The sequence below is a fragment of the Stylophora pistillata genome, chromosome 1, assembly GCF_964205215.1.
Source record: "Stylophora pistillata chromosome 1, jaStyPist1.2, whole genome shotgun sequence".
Lineage (NCBI taxonomy): Eukaryota > Metazoa > Cnidaria > Anthozoa > Scleractinia > Pocilloporidae > Stylophora > Stylophora pistillata.
In genome coordinates, this window is record NC_142519.1 from 61553391 (window position 1) to 61573721 (window position 20331).

At 39.2% G+C, this 20331-nt stretch overlaps 1 long non-coding RNA gene and 1 pseudogene across 4 annotated transcripts; one reads left to right on the forward strand and one right to left on the reverse strand.

The window, feature by feature from the left end:
- Window positions 1–9590: 9590 nt before the first annotated feature.
- On the forward strand, window positions 9591–16688 carry LOC148743607 (uncharacterized; annotated as a pseudogene). Its single transcript, XR_015989949.1, has 9 exons — window positions 9591–9806; window positions 10693–10753; window positions 10890–11047; window positions 12727–12890; window positions 13824–13910; window positions 14142–14209; window positions 14768–15093; window positions 15418–15494; window positions 15677–16688. The product of XR_015989949.1 is annotated as an uncharacterized LOC148743607 (transcript).
- LOC148743608 (uncharacterized) lies at window positions 12307–18149 on the reverse strand. 3 transcript variants are annotated; one of them, XR_015989953.1, is made up of 5 exons: window positions 18053–18149; window positions 17900–17968; window positions 16843–16955; window positions 14010–16564; window positions 12307–13675 (listed from the first exon to the last, which is right to left on the reverse strand). It is a non-coding gene; the product is annotated as an uncharacterized LOC148743608 (long non-coding RNA). The 3 variants fall into 3 exon arrangements; XR_015989952.1 differs by having other exon boundaries at window positions 12307–13841; XR_015989951.1 differs by having other exon boundaries at window positions 12307–14185; window positions 15424–16564; window positions 18053–18147.
- Window positions 18150–20331: the final 2182 nt, after the last annotated feature.

Here is a 20331-nt window from a genome sequence, read left to right on the forward strand (position 1 = left end):
TCGTTTTCCGACTGGTGTCATATTCTTCAGAATGGCAGTGTTATGGAAAAGAAATTGTTTTAGATAATAACTTGATATCAACAGATAAACCTTTAGCTTAAACACTTAATTGTTTGTTCTTATGTAATAATTTTTGCTTTTGTTAGTTCATGATTGATTGTAGTCAAAGTGTCTTCAAGCTGGAATCAACTTGTGGTCTGTTACCTGGCAAGGGTTCCCAGGGCATAATTGTACGCTTTTCTCCAACAAATCCAATTACTACAGGAGACTAACTTGTCTTGTGCAAAACCAGGTCAGTGTTAGTATTAAACTGGTAATATTTTCTGTTAGTTTAAACTGTAATCTTCCTAAAAAAATTTTGTATTCATCTGATTTTTTCAGGATCCATTGTTTGTTGATTTGTTTGGGACTTGTCATACAGAACAAGTGAAACCAGGTACATTCAATGTCAATGTTGATAATCCACACCATCTTTAATACCCATGGTGAGTACCCAACTAAGACAGAATTTTTCCTTACAATATCAATACTATCAAGCAGAAAAGCAGGGGAATGTTAGTTGATCCACAACTAAATTATCAGTAGTAACATAATAAGAACTGTATGGCAGGCAGTAAAGAGAATTACTAAAACTAGATATTGGAAATGGAATGGTTAATGTTTGAACAATTGCAATTGACTTTGAATTAATTCAAATGAGCATGAAACTCAGTCTTACATTTCTCCATCATATTTACTTTATGATAACAAGTAGGCTTCTGGATGGAGGTACTAGACAATTACCATAATACCGTATTTCTTCACCTATAAGCCGATCTCGGCTATAAGCCGAGACCCTGACTTTCAGGGTCTTTACGCTACACTCAAGCTGCCCAAAAAAAAAGGTAAAACCATCGGCTATAAGCCGAGAGCGAAATTATTGATTGTAACTGGCCATTTGAGCTAGCGAACCTCACGGAAAACATAAGAAATTGACTCACTAAACACAAAACCTAATGAATTACAATAAACACAAAAGAAAAAAAGCGAACCAATCAAGAGATATGAATATCAATTGATCCAACGAACTGTATAAATACTACCACGCGACAACAGATTAACCACAACAACAATAATAATCTCAGTTAAACGTTTCAAAGTATCAATCTATCGAGTATACCTTTCGTCGCTGTCACTTTTTATCATCATGCCTAAAGCACGCCGTTCCTCGTATAGTATGGCTTTCAAGATAAAAGTTATCGCGGAAGCTGAAGCGGTAGAAAACAACTCGGAAATCGCTCGAGAATATGGACTAAGCGAGTCCATGGTACGACGCTGGAGAAGAGACCAGGCGACTATTCTTTCCGGAGAGCTGAAGATGTCTGCAAAACGTGCGACGATGGGCCGTTTCACTCCGAAATATCCCGAACTAGACCAGCAAGTGATGGAGTGGTTTTCACAGCAAAGAGAACAAGGTTGGTATTTACTTTTCTGTCTAAAATTTTAAGAGTTTTTGAAGAGTTGAATGATATCGTCTTTCAGTGCGTGGGAAACAGAGACTTTGATTGGTCAGAAATATGTTGTTGTCATGACAATTTCATAACATGTCACGAAAAGAGTGCTGCAGTCACGAATCTACGGTTATCTCGCAGCAAAATAAGATTGTTATTTTATTTTTCGTAGGTATTGCGGTGAGTGGATTGATCCTTCGCCTTAAAGCTAAAGAGCTCTCCGATGATCCTGCTTTCAAAGCTTCCCGTGGATGGTACGAGAAATGGAAACGACGCCACTCGGTCAGCATGCGAACCAAAACAACTCTGGCCCAGCGATTGCCCGCCGATCTCGAAGAGAACATTGTGTGCTTTCATCGCTTCGTCATTGCAGCAAGAAGACGCGCCGACTACCCTTTATCCCGCATCTACAACATGGATGAGACACCCATGCGTTTTGAGCTGCCATCGAACCGAACACTGGAATTCAGTGGAAGCCGAACAGTGCCAGTAAAATCTTGCGGAGCGGAAAAGCGGAGCTTCACCGTCGTTCTTGCTGTTGCTGCCGATGGAGCAAAGGTGCCACCGAAAGTCATCTTCAAAGGCGTCCGTACACCGAGAGATCTGGTTGTGCCGCATCCTCTTCGTGTTTCCTTCCATAAGAAAGGGTGGATGGATGAACAGGGCATCCGAGAATGGATTCGACAGAGTTTGCCCCGTGCCGAGCGTTCCCTTTTGGTGTGGGACTCATTCCGAGCTCACTTGACCGATTCCGTGAAAGATGACCTGAAGCAGCGAAACATTGACGTCGCAGTTATCCCTGGTGGCCTAACCCCGGTTGTACAGCCCTTGGATAAGTGCCTAAACAAGCCATTTAAAGATAATGTGCGCCGAAAGTACTTGGCGTGGATGACATCTGGGCCATTTGAGTTTACCCCAGCTGGGAAGAAGAAGGCGCCAAGCAGAAATCTTGTCCTCAGGTGGATCAAGGAAGCATGGGCAGAGATACCCGAAGAGATGGTTGTCAAATCCTTCAAGACCTGCGGTATTTCCAATGCCTTGGACGGAACAGAGGACGACGTGGTCTACTCTGAGGAAACCCCAGAAGTAGATGATGAATACATAGAAGAGAACGAGTTCGACACAGACAGCGAAAACGAAACGGATGGCGAGTAAACCATTGGGTTGAAAGCCCTTGCACGTATCCGTCAAACGGCTCCTTTAGGAGCCACCAATTTCATAAAAGTGAATAACCAATATTCAGAAGTTATTTTTGTTGTGTTTTATTACTTCTGCTTCATTGCTAACTTGACTACAAGCCGGGGGGGTAAAGTTATTCAGCAACTGTATATTTTTAAAATGTAAAACCCTCGGCTATAAGCCGAACCCCGTTCTCCGTGAAAAATCTCCCAAAATTTTGGGTCGAAAACTGAAAAAATCGCTCGGCTTATAGGTGAAGAAATACGGTATGTAACATGAAAAAATCAAAGGCTCCTTAGAGCAACCTCATGGTATGAATTTTTGGTGCCCTTGACGTAACCTGCGATGTGGCTTTCTTTGGAGAGTTTTTTTGATCGTGGGCAACACGTGCTGGCCCAATTATTGTGTTTGTACTTTGTAAGCGTTTTGATGGAGAAAAATTGTCGTAAATTGTGAATGTGTGAAGAATTAGTTAAGATACCAGCAGCTACAAGATAAAATCAACGAAGTTTGGTGTTAACCAATTTGCAGTAAGCTTAAGCTCACTTCATATTTGCGGTGTTTAGGTCTTCACACACAAATTTACAAGGAAATATGCAGCAGCAAGAGGGGAGAATTAACCTTCAGATCTTGAGAGTTAAAGTTTTTAAGATATTTAGGCTTCGTTTCTGTTCAGAAGAGTTCATACACGATTTACTCAGTTGATAAAATAAAATAAAAGACAATTCTGTGTTTCTAAAGATTTGTACATTGTACAAGTGGAAGAACAATAGGACACGTAGTCCCCTACTAGGTTCATCCACCTAAACCCAACCCACCCATCCCACCCGGGGAAGGACATCCATCACACAGTAATCTCGAGCGTGGGAAATTACCGTCTCCTACCCCTCCTGCAGGAGATGGGACCTCCATTAATTTTATTTGTCCCTATCTGAGAAGACTAGAATATCTAACCACTTCTTGATGTTATAGAAGGGAAGCATAATTCTTCTCAATTATTTTAAGACCTTGAGTGTTGGTCCGGCCGTGGCTTGAACCCTCGACCTCCCACACAACTGTCCAGCACTCTATCCATTGAGCTAACTGGGAGGCGGTCAGTGTAAGTGGCACCAAGCTTTTGTAACCATCCGGTCAGTCTTAAAAGATCGATATGATGATGATTTGTTGACAGAAATATTAATAATGGCTCTATCTTTTTCCTTTAAGGAAGCCGGGGAGTTTACAGTGAAATTACATGATGTACTTGAAGCCCACAAAGCAGTCATGAATTATAAGTTGTCAATGGATGAAGAAAAAAATTCAATTTCTAGGCAAGTAATTCATGGCAGTCTCCATATAGACTCCCTGTTACCCAGTCTCCATATAGACTCCCTGTTACCCATTCTCCCTGTGTACCCTGTGTACCCTGTGTACCCTGTGTACCCATGTGTACCCTGTGTACCCTGTGTACCCATGTGTACCCTGTGTACCCTGTGTACCCTGTGTACCCATGTGTACCCTGTGTACCCTGTGTACCTGTGTACCCATGTGTACCCTGTGTACCCATGTGTGTACCCATGTGTACCCTGTGTACCCATGTGTGTACCATGTGTACCCTGTGTACCCATGTGTACCCTGTGTACCCTGTGTACCCATGTGTACCCTGTGTACCCATGTGTGTACCCATGTGTACCCATGTGTGTACCCATGTGTACCCTGTGTACCCATGTGTGTACCCATGTGTACCCTGTGTACCCATGTGTACCCTGTGTACCCATGTGTACCTTGTGTACCCTGTGTACCCATGTGTACCCTGTGTACCCTGTGAACCCATGTGTACCCTGTGTACCCTGTGTACCCTGTGTACCCATGTGTACCCTGTGTACCCTGTGTACCCATGTCTACCCTGTGTACCCTGTGTACCCATGTGTACCCTGTGGACCCTGTGTACCCATGTGTACCCTTTGTACCCATGTGTACCCTGTGTACCCATGTGTACCCTGTGTACCCATGTGTACCCTGTGTACCCATGTGTACCCATGTGTACCCTGTGTACCCTGTGTACCCTGTGTACCCTGTGTACCCTGTGTACCCATGTGTACCCATGTGTACCCTGTGTACCCTGTGTACCCATGTGTACCCTGTGTACCCATGTGTACTCTGTGTGTTGACAAATGAATTATGAATAACTTATTATGATTTTATCAGCCCAAGGGGGAAATCCCATATAAAATGGACTGGGATGCTCGTCTGGAATTTTGAAATAAACTCCTAAAGGAGACGAATGTATGCGTGGCCCAACCGTTTTTGGACCCCTAAAGGAGACCATTTCAATATTTAATAACACGAATCGAGTAAATAAAGCCTGGAGCAATTGGCTCTTGAGTAATAGGCTCCTGAAAAAAAGAATTTTTAAATATATTTTTCATCGCGTGCAACCCTAAAAGATACCTTTACGGCTAAATGTAATTCAATTTTTCCCAGAACACTTAAAGTGAGACCATTATCTTGAAATTTACAGCCCTAAGCGAGACAACGAGCATCCCAGTCCTTTTTATATGGGAGTCCCCCCGGGATGATTGGTCGGTCAGTTCAAATTGAACGTTGTGCACGGTTACGTCAAAAAAGCCAACAGAAATTAAACAAATGGTTCCCCAACCATACCACTTCAATTAACTACGCTCTTTTAGAGGTACAAAGGAAGAAATTAAGAGAATAATTTAACGATACTTATGATTTACGTTTTTTTTATTTGTTACAATTTAATTACAGTTGCGAATCATTGTATCCCGAAATGACTTATGACATAACAAAATGTCGAAGTTGGAATGTCGAATTAATACAGTTCAAAATCATGTTTACCCTTGATTAAAAACCAGATTAATATAACGCTAACTTTTATGAGTGATTTATGGCGGCTAGCTAATGTTTTGTGCGTACTGCAAATCAGTTTCCACTTTATATTCAATCAGATGAAAACACAGGCCACAATGTATGATCAACGAAGTTTATTGTTCTACTAGGCAACTGAGTACTACACAGACAATTAAGGGGCGTGTTGCCCATTGCCCATCATATCCTCGCGCGATTTTGTTGCCTTAAAAGAATATCTTGAATTTCACACAATAAGCCTTTAAAATTATTATTTGGATTCTTAACACTGAAAATTGTTTCAAAAGCAATAGTTTTTTCTAAATATAATGGCGGAAGTCAAGACTGCTCAATGTTTACTATATTTGTATTGTAGATAGTACCATTTGATATGGTATTAGAACAATCAGTCCGAACTCGCTTAGTTATCAAGAACTGAAATGCCATAGTTTATGGCAGCTAGCTAATGGTTTGTGCGTATTGCAAAACTGATACCTATTTTTTTTCAACTTCGTCGTTTCCAAGCCATGTTCATCTTTTCCATCCCTAACCATCGCGGTAATTTAACAGGGATAACTCTGTGAACTCAAGGAACTGCGTTATAGTATGAGAAGGCGTAAAATAAAGAGTTGTAAATACCAGTTTGTTACTGAACTATCAAATGTCTCGAACGGATGGGTGACCAAACTTTTAGCAACCATGTCATGATCATAATAATGACTTATTTTGACGTTGTAAATTACGTTTTGTTTAATCAATTTCTTGTTCTAACTTCCTAAATTCTATTATGTTGGTCCAAGTTCGATTGCATTTTTATGAGAAGCGAATTTGAAAAACAACAATAGCATAATGGTTCTTCATAAAGGAATTTGAAACAGGATGTTGGCGGAGATGACCCCTCATACCATTTTGTCCTTCATTTAGCTTTTTTAGCTTTCAATTGTTCCGGGTAAACAAACAATATGGCGGCGTCAGGCTGCGAGGAGCTTGGATCCGATACGAGTGATTTGAATTGTGGGTAGATCATAACAACAGTTTGATATAACGACAAACGTACTGCATATAACGACAAACGCACTGCATATAAGGACAAACGCTCTGCATATAACGACTAACGCGCTGCATATAACGACAATCGTACTGCATGTAACGAGAAAAGCATAGCAACTAAATAATGAACATTGACATAAGACAGTCCTGGCGTTCCATACCAGGAAACCTGAGACAGACGGTGTAGCTGCATCGGTTAGGCAACCTCGAGACCTCTTAATACCATATGGACCATAGCCATGCTAGTAGTTACACGGCTGGTAAAACGAAAACGAACATCAACAGCACTGACCATTGCACTAAAGGGTCCGTGGCCGGGGGCGCCTGAAAAACAAAAAAAAAAACACTACACGACCTCACAATAATAGTAATAACAATAATAATAATAATCATTATAATAATAATAAAACCAAGTAATGAACGACTTTTTTTTTTGCAGATCCTATCGAGGGTGAACTTGAACATGCTCAGGAACAGACAATTTCCCGAATTTGCTATTGTGGACGGAAGGCAAAATCCAGAAGTGAGCGCTTTTGTGTTTCAAGTGAAAATTCTCGTTGTCCGTGTGTTTCTAACAAAAAGAATTGCCAGGCTCAGTGCAAGTGCCGCAACTGCAACAATCGCAGTCAGAATCCCCAGAAGTTGTCATGCCGGTGTGGAGAAAGCAGGGCTAAAGGACGGAAAACAGGTCAAAACTCTTGCATGGATGTAAAAGGTCAGAGGCGAACAAAATGTCCCTGCTACTCCAACGGTAAACCTTGCTCTATCCACTGTTCATGTTTCAACTGTGAAAATAGATATGGAATAAGGGTTACTCACAGCACAGACGATGGTAAGGCCGAGAAAAAGAAGAGAATAACTTCTACACCACCATCATTGAAGAGGCGGCGAACAGCAGATATTCTGGAGGATGAGGGATATAATTTGCAGCCCGGACCATGGACACTCGAAGAGAGCTGTCTTTTAGACTCCGTTGAGTCATTTATTTCGAACACGTGTGTTCTCCCAAGCTACAGAAATATATCAATATTGTATAATTTTGTGAGCAAGAGTCTGCTTGGAAATAATATACAGTTGACTACAGTCACCTCTAAAACAGAGAGGCAAATTCAAGGAAAACTAGAATTTTTAAGAAAAAAAACATTTCGCTCTAAAAAATCTTTACTATGGTATTTCAGTTCTTGATAACCAAGGAAATTCGGACTGATTGTTCTATTACCATATCAAATGGTACTATCTAAAAGACAAATATAGTAAACATCGAGCAGTCGTGACTTCCGCCATTATATTTAGAAAAAACTATTGCTTTTGAAACTATTTTCAGTGTATTAAGAATCCAAATAATTTTAAAGGCTTATTGTGTGAAATTCAAGATATTCTTTTAGGGCAACAAAATCGCGCTAAGATGTGATGGGCAATGGGCAACACACCCCTTAATTGTCTGTAGTACTCAGTTGCCTAGTAAAACAAAATCGCCTTTCAGATCACTCAGTCTTTCAGTCAGGTCGAAGCTAGCACAAAGTTTTATCTGCTAACCAATAAACTTCGTTGATCATACATTGTGGCCTGTGTTTCCATCTGATTGAATATAAAGTGGACACTGTTTTGCAATACGCACAAACTATTAGCTAGCTGCCATAAATCACTCATAAAAGTTAGCGTTATATTAATCTGGTCTTTAATCAAGGGTAAACATAATTTTGAATTGCATGAATTCCACATTCCAACTTCGACATTTTGTTATGTCGTAACTCATTTCGGGATACAATGATTCGCAACTGTAATTAATTTGTAACAAATAAAAAAAACGTAAATCATAAGTATCGTTAAATTATTCTCTTAATTTCTTCCTTTGTACCCCTATATGAGCGTAATTAATTGAAGTGGAATGGTTGGGGAACCATTCGTCCAATTTCTGTTGGCTTTTTTGACGTAACCGTGCACAACGTTCAATTTGAACTGACCGACCAATCATCCCGGGGGGACTCCTATATAAAAAGGACTGGGATGCTCGTTGTCTCGCTTAGGACTGTAAATTTCAAGATAATGGTCTCACTTTGGATGTTCTGGGAAAAAATCGAGTTACATTTAGCTGTAAGGGTATCTTTTATGTTTGCACGCGATGAAAAATATATTTAAAAATCACAGGAGCTTATTACTCAAGAACCAATTGCTCCAGGCTTTATTTACTCGATTCATATCATTAAAGATTGAAATGGTCTCATTTAGGGGTCCAAAACGGTTTGGCCACGCATACATTTCCCTCCTTTAGGATTTTATTTCAAAATTCCAGACGAGCATCCCAGTCCATTTTATATGGGATTTCCCCCCGGGCTAATAAAATCATAATAAGTTATTCATAATTAATTTGTACAAAACGTACAAAACGGGATTGTGTTCGGCCAGAGAGCTTCCATTCATTCCAACTGATGTTTGCCAGGTTTCCTGTATACATGGCATACAGGCTACACTTGGGTATACATGAATATACTTGGGTATACATGAATATACAGGGTATAGAGGGTACACAAGGTAGACAGGGTATACGAGGTATACAAGGATATACATGATATACATGGGTACAAAGTGTACACACGGGTAAAAAGGGTACACCGGGTACACAGGGTACACAGGGTACACTGGGTACACACGGGTACACAGGGTACACACAGGTACACAGGGTACATAGGGTACACACGGGTACACACGGGTACACAGGGTACACACGGGTACACAGGGTACATATGGGTACACACGGGTACACAGGGTACACACGGGTACACAGGGTACACACGGGTACACAGGGTACACACGGGTACACACGGGTACACACGGGTACACACGGGTACACAGGGTACACACGGGTACACAGGGTACACACGGGTACACAGGGTATACACGGGTACACACGGGTACACAGGGCACACAGGGTACACACGGGTACACAGGGTACACAGGGAGAATGGGTAACAGGGAGTCTATATGGAGACTGGGTAACGGGTAGTCTATATGGAGACTGGGTAACAGGGAGTCTATATGGAGACTGCCATGAATTACTTGCCAATTTCTAGGTCATGCACTCCTTATAACACGTTTTTGTTACATTGCAATGCTGTGGACTTTGCTGATGTCCTTCACAGAGTCAAAACATGTTTAATCACGGACAGTAATGTCAAAGACATGCTTCAAATTTCGCAACAGTTTTTTGTCACTGGAAAGCCAAAGACACAGCTAGAGGTGAGAAATTAAAGAGCTGTCTAGAGGTTACAAACATTATAAGGTCAACATCAAGGTTTTAAGTTTTTCAACACGCTAAGTCGGGAAGTTCAATACTCTGAAGGCATCAGCTTGTTTATCAAAGGCTTTAAAAAATTCTTCTTTGAATTTTTAGTTTATAAATATATTCTTCTTTAAGCTATATACACACCTTTTCTTTTTTTTTTTTTTCTTTCTTTTTCTTTTTAACTTAATCTAAATTTTCATTCAGCACCTTTGATTTGTATGGTTTATCCTCTAGTTAAATAAGGAAGCCTATACTTAGTAAGCCCCCAGCTTCTAATCGGCTTCCTTGCTGTTACCTAGCTCTTCAGTTCCTTTGATTTTGAAGTTAATTTAGTTAGAATAGTTCATTTTATCTTTGATGTATCATAAATTTTGTATTCGGTTAATTTTTTTATTGGTAATGGCAAACTAAAATGAATGAATGAACGAATGAACAATGATAATCATTAATTATAGTAGAAAACATATTTATGAAATGCTTTCGGTATGAAATAATCCCTAACCCTTTAATTTGACCCTTACATGTGATTACCATCTAATTTCTCCTTACAGTATCACCCCTGAATCACACATTAAGGTCATAAGAATAGAGGAAATGATCACCATCTTTATTGTTAAAAAAATTCTCCTTGTAAGCACCTTAGGAAATGTATAGAGAACAGTATGGAGAATATGCAGGTGTAAAGGATTAGTAGTGGTGACTTTTGTTAGTAGACACTGACTAAAGTTGTCCTTCAGTCATGTAATTTAGCTAATTTAAAGTATTACTGTAAACTTCAAGAATGAAATGGTTAATTCATTAATTTGTTAATTCAAACATTGCATGAAACATTTCTTCCAGCAACAAATTCTTCAGCTGATGGTTGGAAACAGAACAGTGCTCTGCTCCACGGAGAGAGAAGGTAGGTCACCCTTAAAATCAACTGAGTTTCATCATATCACAAACTTTACAGCACAAGTATTAACTATTGTCTAAACTTGCAACTTTTTTTACATTGCTCCTTTTCACATATCTTTCTAATTCTTCTGTGAACACAGATGGTCAATACTCACTATCTGAGAAAACAGTTGATATGTTCCTGGAGCAAGATGTGCCAGTAGATGTGCTTGATGACCTGGTACTAAAACAATCTCCAGAGCACAGGAACCCCAATCCTCCTCTATCTCATTCATTTTCACAAGAATCGTTCACGCAGGTAATTTTAAACATCGAGAAACTAGCTCTGAAATTCAGAGAATCCCTTCACTGGCTTCAGAAAATTCATATTTGTTTGGTCCTTTGCATCAATGGGAATGGCCTAGTAGAGTGATTTTGAGGTTGAAATAAGTGGGGAAAAAGAGGTAAGAGAGATTAAAAGAGTCGCTGTCAGGCTCTGCAGCTTCTCTTGTGGCTATGTTGCCCAATCATGGAGTGGCATTGGTGTCCACAGAAGCTGCAGGGGTGGGAGTGGCCAGTGGGTGTGTAAGTTTGGGGTCGTTTTCAGCATTGGCAAAATATAAGTTATGAACTACTAAGTGAGTATAATTTAACCTCTAGCATATAAAATGTGGACAAATCAATGAAAAATTGAAATCATGAAAAAGTGAAATCACTATAATTAATTACCAATTGTTGGAATGCCATGGTCTCAATTTTGGCCACTGTGAAAATTATGTTAATCACTGTGTATTGTCTGCTAATGAGGAAAGTTTTCTGAGAAAACTTAGTAAAATGCTTCTGTGTTTTTTAACCATGATTAAAACAGAGATTTGTTTTAAATGATCAAAGAAACTGGCGTTATCAGGGAAATCTTCATCCCCCTGGGTAATCTAGTATTTTAAAAAAAGAAAAACAGGAGTAAAGGAACATATATGTTAGATACAATGAAAGTATATGAAGTTCATATATTTTGAACTGCGGTATTAGATACGAATGATGCACGATCCTCGCGGTAGATAGCGCTATTTAAGCAATAGCGAAAATCATACATATCTAATACCGCAGTTCAAAATATATGAACTTCATATATTTTCATTGTATCTGATTTATCACTTTCACGGGTTTATTACGAATCAACTTAACGGCTTGCTCCCAGTTGGCTTGTTAGCTCAATTGGTGAGAGCGCTGCACTAGTATTGCAGAGGTCAGTGGTTCGAATCCCGTACAGGCCTGATTTTTTTCAGGTCTGATTTCCGCTATTGCTTAAATAGCGCTATCTACTGCAAGGATCGTGCATCATACGAACATATATGTTGTACTTAATTAGTACATACTGTCCCAAACGACCTTCAGCTATTGTTTGTACAGTTTGGTTGAAAGCTGGATTGTTCAGTCCTGAGCTAAATAGCCATCTTCTCAGTGCTGATTTCTCTGAGGGACAGCCTTATCCACATCGGCAACATTGTTCAATAGACTCCTGATAGCAACAAGAAACGTTTTAGAACATAATGTTTTTTGCCATAGTGCTAAGAAACATTTGTTTGCTAAATATTGGTCTTTAATCCACATAATATGTATTGTATATTTTAATATCTCATAAGTTACCTTGATTAATTTTATTATTGTTATTATACTTTTAATTAGTTACTACATATATATGTATACATACTTAGATTAGATTAGTATTGTTACAGAAGAAGAGCCTCTTAATTGTTGGAATCTGTAATAAATCAAAATAAATCAAAATAATAAATAAATGAAAAAAAATATGAACTAGTGTGAAGTTAGGCATACCCTGTGAGCAGAGCCTTTTCTACTTTTCTTCTTCTTTTCTTCTTTTTAATCGATTCGAGGACAGGTTAAAAAGGCTCTGCTCGCAGGGTAAGTTAGGCATGGTCTTGACTTAACAAGTGATCTGTTGATTTGTTAATCTTGTACATGTTGTTTTGAAAACAGGATCAATTGCTGAAAGTTTATTGAGTTACCTCAGGCTTCTAGTGAATTAGAGAGATGAACTAGCTTTGTCTCAGGCCATCCATATCCCTCGCAGGGACTTGGCTCATAAACAATTTACAGTATTGAGGAAAGTTGCAGGGGAAAAAAACATGCCTATGTTTCAGGTACCACTCAATTTCAGGTGTTTCATTAAGGACTGGGCACTGAGCAAATTGACTGGTTTTAAGGAAGTTTTTGCCCACCTGATTTGACCATATAGAAGAAAGTCTATCTCATAAAGAAGTTAAGTCCAAAGAGTTTTGCCTGCCTATGAAAACCAGTTGCCCCCTTACTAAAAACTTAGATGAAACCCCTGCAATTTTTTTTACAGTGAATATTATCATGAAAATTCTGCAATTATGAACTGCTATCAGCAAATGACAGTTATCAAAATAATTGCTGTGAAGACCACACATGCGTAAAATATTTCTGGCTAAGCCACTTTTAAATAGACACAGAAGTTAAATAGGGTGTGGGCGATACATTAGCAAAGTGTTTTCAAAGAGTGGAATCAATCACTATTAGACTAAGAGTGTTGCAATTGTAAGGGTCAAAATTTTCAATTCATTTGGAAAATTATCCCTTGGTGTTTGAGAAGCAATTCTGGCGTGTTGAAAGAGTCTGGAGGGTGAAACAAGAGGTGGCAGCTCAGTTATTTTTCAAGCATTTAAATCATGATGTTGATATTCTTGCATGCATGTATATCATTGCATTCATCATCATCGGTTTATGTCATCATTGAGGACAGGTAACAAAGCAAAAGCTGTAATCTTTCAATCCATATTCCTGGAGTTCTTAGATACTTTCTAAACCAATTTCCTCATTCCAAGAAGTTGCTGTGACAATGTATACCTCCTATCTGTGGCTGATCCTGCCTTGCTTCTCAATAGATTGGCTCCTTGATAAACAACTGAGAGATAGGATTGAGCTGTATTCTAAAATGTATATAGTCTGATCCAGTGGTGAAAAAACAATTTTTTTTCTCATCATTATCCGTAGCAGTTGGAGGATAATATTACACAGTTTTCTCTAGTTTTCTTTCCTTCCCATGCCAACAGACAGCTGTCTTGTTTATTCTGAGGATACGATTGGGTGGAAAGAGTTATGCACCAATTGATGACAACCCACTTCTCCCATTAACTAAGGTATATATCAGTATATCAAAATTTATTATTCCCTTTAGTGTACCAAATAGAATTTTTATAAATATATTTCAGCTGTTAGTAGGTGTCAGGTCATTTTACCACAAGAGAGAATCTTTACTAAGCCAAAGAGTTCTTTGCAGCCCAGTTGGTGTAGACTTTTCTGTCCCATACTCATGGCTAATGTTTAATAACTTCCTTCATCTGTGGTTTTCAACAATTTTTTTTTTACAGGGTCTTGGAGAGTTTGTGACCTTTTTCCAAAAGTTACAAACTGTCTGTGAAGAAACAGCAGATGCAAAGTAAGATAGTTGTAGATACATATTGTACACTATTTTAATTTAAGAACATGATCATTTCTGCAAAGGAAGGTTTTAAAACCAAGATCAATTTTGTTCTTCCACCAAACTCTCAGTGATAAAAATTAGAAAACTGTTGCATCTAGATTCTGAGGCGGACCCAGGGGTGGTTTGGGTGGTTCAGTCCAACCCCCTAAATTGTCCCTCAAAATGCTGGAAATCATGTTTCCGAAGACATAATTTTCAAAATCTGCTGGGGGAGCATGCCCTTGAAGAATCAACGAACCGGCCCCTTGACTAAATCTTGAATGCATCCCAGTCAGATTAAGGTTGTTTTACAAGCTAATCATGGGAAAAATCCTATTATTTTGTTGAGCACCTTTCATTGGATGGGGTACTTCCGAAAGAAAAGCATGCACAAAGGAGTCTAACCAGTTAAAAGGATTGTCACAGTACTGCAGTAAAAACATTAAATACAGTTGACTGAGTGGTGAGATTGTCCGAAGTGATTGGCATGTTTGAATAAACCCTGTGAAAATAAGTTGTCTGCTTATCTTTCAGAACTGCTGTCTTAAGATTCATGAACATGCTCAATGTGAGCATTATTAAATCCAAAGAAAAGGTTTTTACAAATGAAAGTATTGCCAAAACTGTGGAATCTCTGAAAGAAAAGGTGGAACAACTAAGCTGCAAAATATGTGATGGTGGCCAAGCAAAGTCATCCATGGCAGGAATGAATGTGTATTTCCTGATTCAGGCTGTATTAGATGAGCATGACTAGAAAAGTTGTCTCCAAGAATATGAAACAAGGGACTTGAGGTGTGCTCTGATGACACCAGAAATACCTCGTGGAAAATCAAAATTACAATCTACACTTAGTCAGTTCAGGTAAGGTGGAACAGTATTGAAAAACTCTGGGACTTTTAGACATGGCATGGCAAGCTCTAAGCTAGCTTAGTAGTAGACCAGCTGGCACTGGTGCAGATGTTGTCACTCTCTCCTCTTCCTAGCAAGAAATTTTCCTGGCACCAAGTGGAGAGACAATTTGTCTCTCCACTTTAACAGAATAAATCAGTAGGTAGTAATTTCTGCATCAAGAAAACCTTGGCAAGTTGTATGCAGCCCCAGTTTTGCCTGTGAGGTACAATTCTAAGTAAATTTTTATTGTCCTAAGAGAAGTTTTAAGTGACATGATTAATTTTTTCTTGCTGGAACACCTGATTCGGAGTCTTCAGAAGGAGCTGTCACACCACACAAGGATCAGCCACCAAAACACAAACCTGAAAAGGTAAGATACTGGTAAACTGTCCAGTGAATTTAATCAAGGTGAAATCTAAGTAAAGACACTTTTTATTTTATTATTTTGTTCAAAGAGGGTTATCTTAATTAATGTACCAGCAAATTATATGTTATGTTTCCTCAAGGTGCATCTTAGAAAAGCTTATATTAATTTTTTCCTTTTTCTTGTAGACACCATTTGAAAGCTATAGAAAAGTGTGTGGCGATATGAGCTGGGCCAAACCTGCCTTCAACATTCTGATAGGACTAAGTTCAGCTAACAAAAGAGACCTGATGAGTGCTGCCATAAGCAATGATACTTTAACATCTCGTAAGGAATGTGGCAATAAATCTTACGTTGAGGATACATCCAAATGTCACACCAAGAAAAGAACTTTAACAGAAACTATGTATGACAAAGAGAACATCTCAACTGGCATCTCAACTGGCAACAAAACCATTAAATATGTAGCAAAACCACCACCCAAACGCATGCTCCTTGAGAAGGACATCACTGTGCAAAAGAGCACAAAACGCAAAACTAGTGGAAAAACATTGTCCAAAAGAAAAAAGATTCCATTTCTTCAAGGGCAAAAACAGCTCACCAATTTTTTTAGGTGATACGTATTACTGACAATTACATCACAACATTTGATTCATTTTCATGCATTTTTTTATTTTTACATCACTATGCCAAGAGCATCATGATTGAATTTTAACACATATAACTTTTTAACACATGTATAACTTGGGACCATTGTCACCCCTAGAGAATTATTATTACTTTAACTACCAGTCAGAGATATCATTGCAGAACTATTTATTATTTTTATATGATTAATCTTTGGCCAAAGCCAAGCAGAACAGAATTATTCTCTATAAAAACAAAATTATTTTCAAGTACAAAATTAAATGGTTGTTATTTTAACCCTTTAATTCTTACGAGTAACTGGGAGAGAATTTCTCCTTACAATATCAAATAAATACAGTATCAAGAAGTGATGAGAATAAAGGAAAATATCAGTTGGGGGATAAATAGTTGATCCAACACTGAATTCTCCAAACTGACATCATCAGGATCTATGCAGAGGAAAGTAGAGAGAATTACTAGTTTAAAGGAATCTTGGGAAATAAAGGGTTAAGGGTGCATTATGTATTAATTTTACATCTAGAATAAAAATAAAGATATCATCTGGCCTGGTAATTCGAAATCTATGAACTCAACAAGGTAGAACAGCAAAGTAAATAGCAGGTAACGAACTATTTTCCATTCCATTATAAAAGTGTTATGTTAACACAACCTATTAGAGTACACATGAATGACATGTATAAAAAGAAAAGAATAATTAATCCCCTACTGTAATGAGCAGCATTGTCCTTATTATCTCAGTGCAAGTATGTCGCCCCCGCAAACCGAACCAAGAGCTTGCAAATCTCCATCTGTTGCCATCCTCACAGCTGTAAAGTCCATCTGTAGTAAGGAAAAATAAGTTTATCTTAGAGAAAAGTATGGAGTCAAACTAGTCAAGTAAAATAAGCCACTTGAGGTGTAATACGAATACGTAAACTGTGAAAAAAAAATAGATAAAATACTTGCAGGTCCTATGGGTATATTTCCCAAGATAAGAAACACAAAAAGGAAAAAATGGCAACAGATACTATAGAATAATACATGGATGTACACAGATATGGAAGTGCTCAACTCAATATATCATGTACAGCAAACAAATAAGATCTTGAGTTTATATGGAATTTCTCTGCAAGTGTTCAACTTAATATATCAAGCAGTAAATAAGTAAGACCTTGAGTTAAATACAAGAAGAGAAATTCCATATGTATACAAGCAACATTTGCCGTATATCATGTTCAACATGTACATGCCATATATCAGGCCCAACATTTGCCCTACATCAAGTTCATCTACTTTGGAATGTTTCATAAATTAGTGGGCAAAGGACTACATGCTTGTCCAATTTGGAAGCAATTAAATTTAAAAAAAAAAACTTTTTTTCTCTCATCCAATTATTTCCAAATCAATTACTTTGGATTCTAGGAATGATAAATAGCTACCAATATAAAAATTAGTTTGTATGCAATGAAATTAACCTCACTAAACTCGTTAGGGAGTAAAATTTCTTTCAAATTATTACCTCAAAACCGAGGTTAGTCTGGCTATAGTTTTAATACTCACAAAAAAAATTTAATTGGCAGCCATTTATGAAAAGGGTCAAAACTATTCCCAGTGAAGCACAAATAACCGTCCCATCTTGAAGTTAAATGATTAAAGGTTTCTCGAAAGTAAACCAGACGTAACAAGAAGGTAAGGAAAGTGTAAAAAGACAATCTGAGGTATCAAATTTAAGTGCGCCACAATCTCGAGTCTAGTACAGGAAACAGTTCTCAACGAATTCTTACCCTTTCGTCTTTAAACTGTTGGCAAAAGCCATCTTTAATCCCACGTTCTTCTTTTAAAAAATTGAAAACCTAAAGAGAATGCAGCCAAATATAAGTTTTTGTACCTTCAGCATTTCTAATTTGAACGAATGACAGGAGAAAGTGTCAAAATACCTGGTTCGGACCTCCGAAACAAGCTGCTCTCTTAGAGAATCTATGTTGTTTATCGGCAATGCAACCCAGCCTGCGTGCCACTCGGCCCAGCTAGGTAGCCAGGCAGGTAAGTCGCAAGAAGGTAAAGCATCCATGTAAGGGCCATAACAGGTCCCAATAACTAATACCTATTAATACTATGTATTAAAGACTTCATGTATACAAAATCATATGTCCTAGATGACTCCTCTACCCGCTGTTAATGTACTAACATTGACTACCACAAGCTATCACTGGCTATCATTGGATATCACAGGCTATCACTGGCTATCACTGGCTATCACTGGCTATCACTGGCTATCACTGGTTATCACGAGCTATCACTGGCTATCACTAGCTATCACTGGCTATCACTAGCTATCACTAGCTATCACTAGCTATCACAAGCTATCACTGGCAATCACTAGCTATCACTGGCTATCACTGGCTATCACTAGCTATCACTGGCTATCACTGGCTATCACTGGCTATCACCAGCAATCACTAGCTATCACAGGCTATCACAGGCTATCACTGGCTATCACTGGCCATCACTAGCTATCACAGGCTATCACTGGCTATCACTAGCTATCACTGGCTATCACTGGCTATCACTAGCTATCACTGGCTATCACTAGCTATCACTGGCTATCACAGGCTATCACTGGCTATCACTGGATATCACTAGCTATCACTGGCTATCACTGGCTATCACTAGCTATCACTGGCTATCACTAGCTATCACTGGCTATCACAGGCTATCACTGGCTATCACTGGCTATCACTAGCTATCACTGGCTATCACAGGCTATCACAGGCTATCAATGGCTATCACTGGCTATCACTAGCTATCACTAGCTATCGCTGGCTATCACTTGCTATCACTGGCTACCACTAGCTGTCACTAGCTATCACAGGCTATCACTGGCTATCACTAGTTATCCCTAGCTATCACTGACTATCACTGGCTATCACTGGCTATCACTAGCTATCACTAGCTATCACTGGCTATCACTAGCTATCACTAGCTATCACTGGCTATCACTTGCTATCACTGACTATCACTGGCTACCACTAGCTATCACTAGCTATCACAGGCTATCACTGGCTATCACTAGTTATCCCTAGCTATGACTGACTATCACTGGCTATCACTAGCTATCACTAGCTATCACTGGCTATCACTAGCTATCAGTGGCTATCACTGGCTATCACCAGCTATCACTAGCTATCACTGGCTATCACTGGCTATCACTGACTATCCCTAGCTATTACTGGCTATCACTAGCTATCACTGGCTATCACTAGTTATCCCTAGCTATCACTGACTATCACTGGCTATCACTAGCTATCACTGGCTATCACTAGCTATCACTCACTATCACTAGCTATCACTGGCTATCACCAGCTATCACTGGCTATCACTAGCTATCACTGGCTATCACTGGCTATCACTGGTTATCACGAGCTATCACTGGCTATCACTAGCTATCACTGGCTATCACTAGCTATCACTAGCTATCACTAGCTATCACAAGCTATCACTGGCCATCACTAGCTATCACTAGCTATCACTGGCTATCACTGGCTATCACTGGCTATCACTGGCTATCACCAGCAATCACTAGCTATCACAGGCTATCACAGGCTATCACTGGCTATCACTGGCCATCACTGGCCATCACTAGCTATCACTGGCTATCACAGGCTATCACTGGCTATCACTAGCTATCACTGGCTATCACTGGCTATCACTGGCTATCACTAGCTATCACTGGCTATCACAGGCTATCACTGGCTATCACTAGCAATCACTAGGTATCACAGGCTATCACAGGCTATTACTGGCCATCACTGGCCATCACAAGCTATCACTGGCTATCACAGGCTATCACTGGCTATCACTAGCTATCACTGGCTATCACTGGCTATCACTAGCTATCACTGGCTATCACTGGCTATCACTAGCTATCACTGGCCATCACAAGCTATCACTAGCTATCACTGGCTATCACTGGTTATCACTAGCTATCACTGGCTATCACGGGCTATCACTTGCTATCACTGGTTATCACTGGCTATCACTGGCTACCACCAGCTATCATTAGCTATCACAGGCTATCACTGGCTATCACTAGTAATCCCTAGCTATCACTTACTATCACTGGCTATCACTGGCTATCACTAGCTATCACCGAGTATTACTAGCTATCACTAGCTATCACTGGCTATCACTTGCTATCACTGGCTACCACTAGCTG